The sequence below is a fragment of the Pongo pygmaeus genome, chromosome 15 (genome assembly GCF_028885625.2).
Source record: "Pongo pygmaeus isolate AG05252 chromosome 15, NHGRI_mPonPyg2-v2.0_pri, whole genome shotgun sequence".
Lineage (NCBI taxonomy): Eukaryota > Metazoa > Chordata > Mammalia > Primates > Hominidae > Pongo > Pongo pygmaeus.
This window is the reverse complement of record NC_072388.2, coordinates 19,310,091-19,316,090: the sequence shown is the minus strand read 5'-3', so window position 1 is coordinate 19,316,090 and position 6,000 is coordinate 19,310,091. Positions and strand designations below refer to the sequence as shown.

The following is a 6,000-nucleotide window of genomic DNA, read 5'->3' as shown; positions in this document are numbered from 1 at the left end:
ATTATGGGCGTGAGCCACCGCGTCCAGCTATCTCTCCCAGTTTTAAAGCTTTGTGGACAAGGATTTTTTTTTTTTTTTTAAATTTTCGAGACGGAGTCTTGCTCTGTCCCTTGGGCTAGAGTGCAGTGGCATGATCTCGGCTCACTGCAACCTCCGCCTCCCAGGTTCAAATGAATCTCCTGCCTCAGCCTTCGGAATAGCTGGGATTACAAGTGCACGCCACAACGTCTGGCTAATTTTTGTATTTTAAGAAAAGACAGGATTTCACCATGTTGGCCAGGCTGGTTGCGAACTCCCCGACCTCAGGTGATCCGCCCAACTCGGCCTCCCAAAGTGCTGGGATTATAGGCGTGGCCTGCCGCACTTGGACTGTGATCAAAGATTTTTTTTGCCTGTTTGTTTATATTATTTATTTATTTTTTGGAGATAGAGTCTCAATCTGTCACCCAGGCTGGAGTGCAATGGCGCAATCTCGGCTCACTGCAACTTCCACCCCACTGGGTTCAAGTGATTCTCCTGCCTCAGCCTCCCAAGTAGCTGGGGTTACAGGTGCCTGCCACCACGCCCAGCTAATTTTTTGTATTTTTAGCAGAGACAGGGTTTCACCATGTTGGCCAGGCTGCTCTTGAACTCCTGGCCTCAGGTGATCTACCCGCCTCGCCTCCCAGTGCTGGGACTATAGGCGTAAGCCACCGCTCCAGAGATTGCAATGAGCTGCGTCGTGCCACTTCACTCCAGCCTGGGGGAAAGAGTGAAACTCCGTCCCCGCCCCCACCCCCAAAAATAAATAAATAAAATAAATAAATAAATAAAATAACTGATATATGATACTGAAAAACTGGAAACAACTTCAATGTCTTGAAAAGGGGATTGGTTTTTAAAAATGATATTGGGGCTGGGCTTGGTGGCTCAAGCATGTAATCCCAGCACTTTGGAAGGCTGAGGTGGGTGGATCACCTAAGGTCAGGAGTTCAAGACCAGCCTGGCCAACACGGTGAAACCCTGTCTCTACTAAAAATACAAAAATTAGCCAGGCGTGGTGGTGGGCGACTGTAATCCCAGCTACTTGGGAGGCTGAGGCAGGAGAATCGCTTGAACGTGGGAGGCAGAGGTTGCAGTGAGCCAAGATGGCGCCACTGCACTCCAGCCTGGGTGACAGAGCAAGATTCAGTCTCAAAAAAAAAAAAAAAAAAGATATTGACCGGGTGCGGTGGTTCAGGCCTGTAATCCCAGCACTTTGGGAGCTGTGTCGGGCAGACTGTTTGAGCGCAGGAGTTCAAGACCAGCCTGGCCAACACGGCAAAACCACATCTCTACTAAAAATACAAAAATTAGCCAGGTGTGGTGGCGGATGCCTGTAGTCCCAGCTACTCAGGAGGCTAAGGCATGAGAATCGTTTGAACCTGGGAGGCAGAGGCTGCAGTGAGCCGAGATTACCCCCATTGCACTCCAGCCTGGGCGACAGAGTGACATCCCTGTCTCAAACAATAGTAATAATAATAACAACATAAATCACATGTCAACCAGACCCGACAGACTCCAGGCCTCTCTGAGTAAGTGCTACATAAAACATACAACAAAGAAAAGACAGGGCCTGGCGCGGTGGCTCACGCCTGTAATCCCAGCACTTTGGGAGGCTGAGGCAGGAGGATCACGAGGTCAGGAGGTCGAGACCATCCTGGCTAACACGGTGAAACCCCGTCTCTACTAAAAATACAAAAAAAATGTAGCCGGGCGCTGTGGCGGGCGCCTGTAGTTCCAGCTACTCAGAGGCTGAGGTAGGAGAATGACCTGAACCCGGGAGGCGGAGCTTGCAGTGAGAGCCGAGATTGCGCCACTGCATTCCAGCCTGGGCGACAGAATGATACTCTGTCTCAAAAAAAAAAAAAAAAAAAGAAAGAAAAGACAGGGCTGGCATGATGCCTCCTAGCATTTTGGGAGGCCAAGGAAGCAGGAATGCTTGAGCCCAGGAGTTCAGAACTAGCCTGGGCAACATGGTAAGACGCTGTCTCTACAAAATATTAAAAAAAAAATTAGCCAGCGTGGTGGTGCATGGGCTCAGCTACTCCAGAGGCTGAGGTGGGAGGATTGCTTGAGACTGAGAGGTTGAAGCTGTAATCATCCGGGATCATGCCAATGCACTACAGCGTGGGCAACAGAACAAGACCTCATCTCAAAAGAAAGAGAAAAAAGGACAGTCTATTTGCTTGTCCTGGAAAAATAAAAATTTCCCTTGAAAAATAAAAGTTAATGGTTAATATTTTATTAATTTATTAATAGGTAGTAAACAAGGAAAATATATTGAACAGTAAGAATTAAACTCTGCCATCAAAAAATCTTACCATTCAGGAAGGGAGAGGAGTGTAAAACTCCCCACGGTGCTACGCGGTAATTTTAAATAAATTGCAATGTGGCAATTGAGTCGAGGCTTTAAGCACTCATAGGATATTCTCCCTCTGATTACTTGCTCAAAGTAGATGATTTGGAAAATATAGAAAAGTACAATAAGGTTTTAAGGCCGGGCGCGGTGGGTCACGCCTGTAATCCCGGCACTTAGGGAGGCTGAGGCGGACGGATCACGAGGTCAAGAGATGGAGACCATCCTGGCCAACATGGTGAAACCCCGTCTCTACTAAAAATACAAAAATTAGCTGGGCGTGGTGGCACGCACCTGTAGTTCCAGCTACTCGGGAGGCTGAGGCAGGAGAATCGCTTGAACCCAGGAGGCGGAGGTTGCAGTGAGCCAAGATGGCAGCACTACACTCCAGGCTGGTGACAAAGCGAGACTCCGTTTGAAAAAAAAAAAGTTAAAAAAAAAATCACATGTAATTTTCCCACCAGGAGAGAAACACTACTAACACTTTAGTGTATACTTTCTCCCATATTTTTCGTCTTTGCTTTTTAAAATAGTTTAAAGTGGTCTGGCGCGGTGGCTCACGCCTATAATCTTATCACTTTGGGAGGCAGAGGCGGGCGGATCACCTGAACAGTCTGGCCAACATGGGGAAACCCCATCTATACTAAAAATACAAAAATTAGCTGGACATGGTGGCGCACACCTGTAGTTCCAGCTACTCGGGAGGCTGAGGCAGGAAAATCGCTTGAACCCGGGAGGCGGAGGCTGCAGTGAGCCAAGATCGCGCCACTGCACTCCAGCCTGGGCGACAGTGACTCTGCCTCAAAAAAAAAAAAAAAAAAGAAAAAAGAAACCACTCCCTTAGTAGAGCTGATGCTACTCCACTGCGTGCGCAGTTCCTATAATGTAACCAGAGGGACTGGCAGGTGACGGGGGTAGGTAGGAGACAAGCCATTTCAAGAGGAGGGAAATTAAGGGACCAGATTTGGAGGAATGGGCCAATTTTGCTGGCACTAAAGATATTAGTGAGATGCCCTGGGGCCAGAGGCCAGGATTTTGCACTTCCTTTTTATATTGGAGAGGAATAAGGAAGTCAGTTGGTTTCGATGGAACATGTGTTGTCTGAAGAAGGGTTTAATAGGCTGAAAAGCAGATGTCTACGAGGTAGCTGACACTCGAATCTGGAACTGAGAAAGGGTCTGGGGTTGGAAAAAACGCAGGGCTGGTTAGTTTTCTACACACTTTAACAAGGCCTAGTCACTGCTGCTCCCTCCTCATTTTAAGAAAAGTCCTTTCTTTATTCACGGAGGATTCATTTCGCGCTTTTTTTCCCCCTAGGCCCGGGGCTAGGGCAGGTCCTTTGCGCCCGTCACCTAACAACGCCCCTCAACCCTTTCCCCGCCCCCGCGCAGCCGGAAATCCGAGGTCTGGGCGGACCTTCTACTAGGCACTCTAAGGGGTAGCGATAGGACGCCGCGGCCGCCAATCAGGCCTCCCAGATACCCGGATGTGAGACGGTGCGCGATACAAAGGCAAGTTTCCACCCAGAGGGTCGTCCGTACAATAGCCAATAAGCAGTCTCCAGGTGATAAGTGACAGGAAAACCAACCAGTTACAAGCTAGTTTCTCTCACGCATGTGGAAATTCTCCTGCTTAGTCTAACCCACTGCTAATTGTGATTGGATATCATTGTGAGGAGCGGGTGAACTGTCTAATTAGGAGCGGGAGCGAAAAAACGCACAGCCAATAGGAAGATTCTCAGGAATGGGGCGGGGACTAGGCCTTCGCCTCGGCGGCAGAGGAGACTCGGGGGCCATTTTGTGAAGAGACGAAGACTGAGCGGTTGTGGCCGCGTTGCCGACCTCCAGCAGCAGTCGGCTTCTCCACCCAGAACCCGGGAGTAGGAGACTCAGAATCGAATCTCTTCTCCCTCCCCCTCTTGGTAAGTGGAGAGGGCGGACGCAGGGAAGGCGCTGGGTTTTTCGAGAAGCGAGAGGGGGTGTGGGAGAGAAGATGAGGGAATCCTTCCCCCTAACTAACCGGGCCCTTATTTATTCTGTTTGTTTTGGGGGATTAGGTTGAAGCGGGGGGGCAGTTTTACAGGCCTCAGCCTCTGCGTAGGTTTAACCTGGTGTCCTGTAGGCCACGATCGCCAGGGAAAATGTCCTTTTTTCGTTCTTCCTGTGTTAACGGCTGCTTTCCTTTCATTTTCTACGACCGCGAGGACTCCGGGATCATGAAAATGAAGATCGCGATGCTCATTAATATAGTCGAAGTTAACGTAGCGCCGATGCCTTCTATTACCTCCGTTCTTCTTACATGTAAAAAGTGGGGGAGGGGAAGGGGGAAGGTTACCAAGTAGATGTATCGCGAGCCTTTAAATCCTGGATCGTGCCGCGTGGCCTACGAGAAAGGTTTAACAAAAGACTTAGCATTTTACTGATAACTTTTTATTTTATTCCTCTCTATGAGCAAATGATGGAGCTCGAAGTAGTTATTTTCACGTACATTTGTAAAAGGAAATATTGTGATATAACTATATTAATATTTACAGCTGATTTTTCATCTGCAGGTTACAAAACACTTGAAATATATAAGTTAGTGGAACTTTGCTTGAGGTAGGTATTAACTCTCTTTCTCAGACAGAAACTGAGGCAGAAAAGTGTTGGTTGCTAGGGTCATATTAAGTCAGTAGCAGAACTAGTAAGGAATTTGACCACGAGGTCAGTCGAGTGGTTTTTACCTAGTTAATGGAATACCGGGTTCTAAAACTCTACTATATTGCAGTCTTTGCCAAGAACCTGATGACGGAAACCACGAGGTAACTGGAAATTCCCAAATTGCGCTTAAGAAAAATACTACGAGACTTGAGAATTTTTTAACGTAACTTCCTAAGTGTAAGATGACAAAATTTGACTTTCGGGATATTTTGGCGTTAATTTTCCCATCCACCGAAACTTGGGCAAAAATTCACAGCTACGTTATATTAAGCAAATACTAACAGTGCCTATTATTTGCTGGGTGCTGAAATTTGATGAAAAACTTAAAAGTTAAAAAAATTGTATAGATCTTTAGTGTCACATTGACTTATCTGGGAAATCGCTTTTTTTAATCCTCACATGAGATTTGGCTAAGTTTATTTTTCACAATCTGTTAATCTCAGAAAAACTAAAGCTGTTAAGCACAGTTTAAACCAATTCTGCAGGGCAAGAAATTCATCTGTAAGGCAGCCTATTTGATAGGAAGTAAAATAAGGGTCAAAAACATCGCGACCCCTTTCTTAAGGCTTAAACATTTATATTATTACAGGAACTTAAAACTGAAGTTTATCATTGTGCTGAACTGTTAGAAATGAGGTGAGGGCAAAAATAGATTAATTGGAAAATCATATGTAGTAAAAATGTTGGCAAAGAGAAATGTCAGAAATTAGTATTTAAGAACAGTTAATGGTAGTTGAAATTGATTGACCGGCACTTTTCTTTGAGGTGTTAGAAATATGGGTTCCTTCCGGTCAGCATGTATATCAGCGTACCAAAAATTCCTTGAGTTAATATCCGAAACTGTTTGCCACGGTATTTATATCACAATTCTAGGTGTGTTCTCAACTAGATAGGCATTTAGTAACATTTTCATATTGGCTAGGG

At 46.2% G+C, this 6,000-nt stretch overlaps 1 protein-coding gene across 19 annotated transcripts in view; it reads left to right on the top strand.

Moving 5' to 3' along the window:
• Positions 1-3,492: 3,492 nt before the first annotated feature.
• The window catches only part of HNRNPC (heterogeneous nuclear ribonucleoprotein C), a 58,985-nt gene continuing 56,477 nt past the window's right edge, over positions 3,493-6,000 (top strand). For 8 of the 19 annotated variants that reach the window (XM_063651394.1, XM_063651392.1, XM_063651390.1 and 5 more), the window contains exon 1: positions 4,075-4,298. The gene's annotated coding sequence lies outside the window, so the exon portion shown is untranslated. Of the gene's footprint in view, positions 4,299-6,000 lie in introns of all 19 variants that reach the window. The other 11 variants (XM_063651395.1, XM_054448232.2, XM_063651388.1 and 8 more) reach the window with 8 other exon arrangements.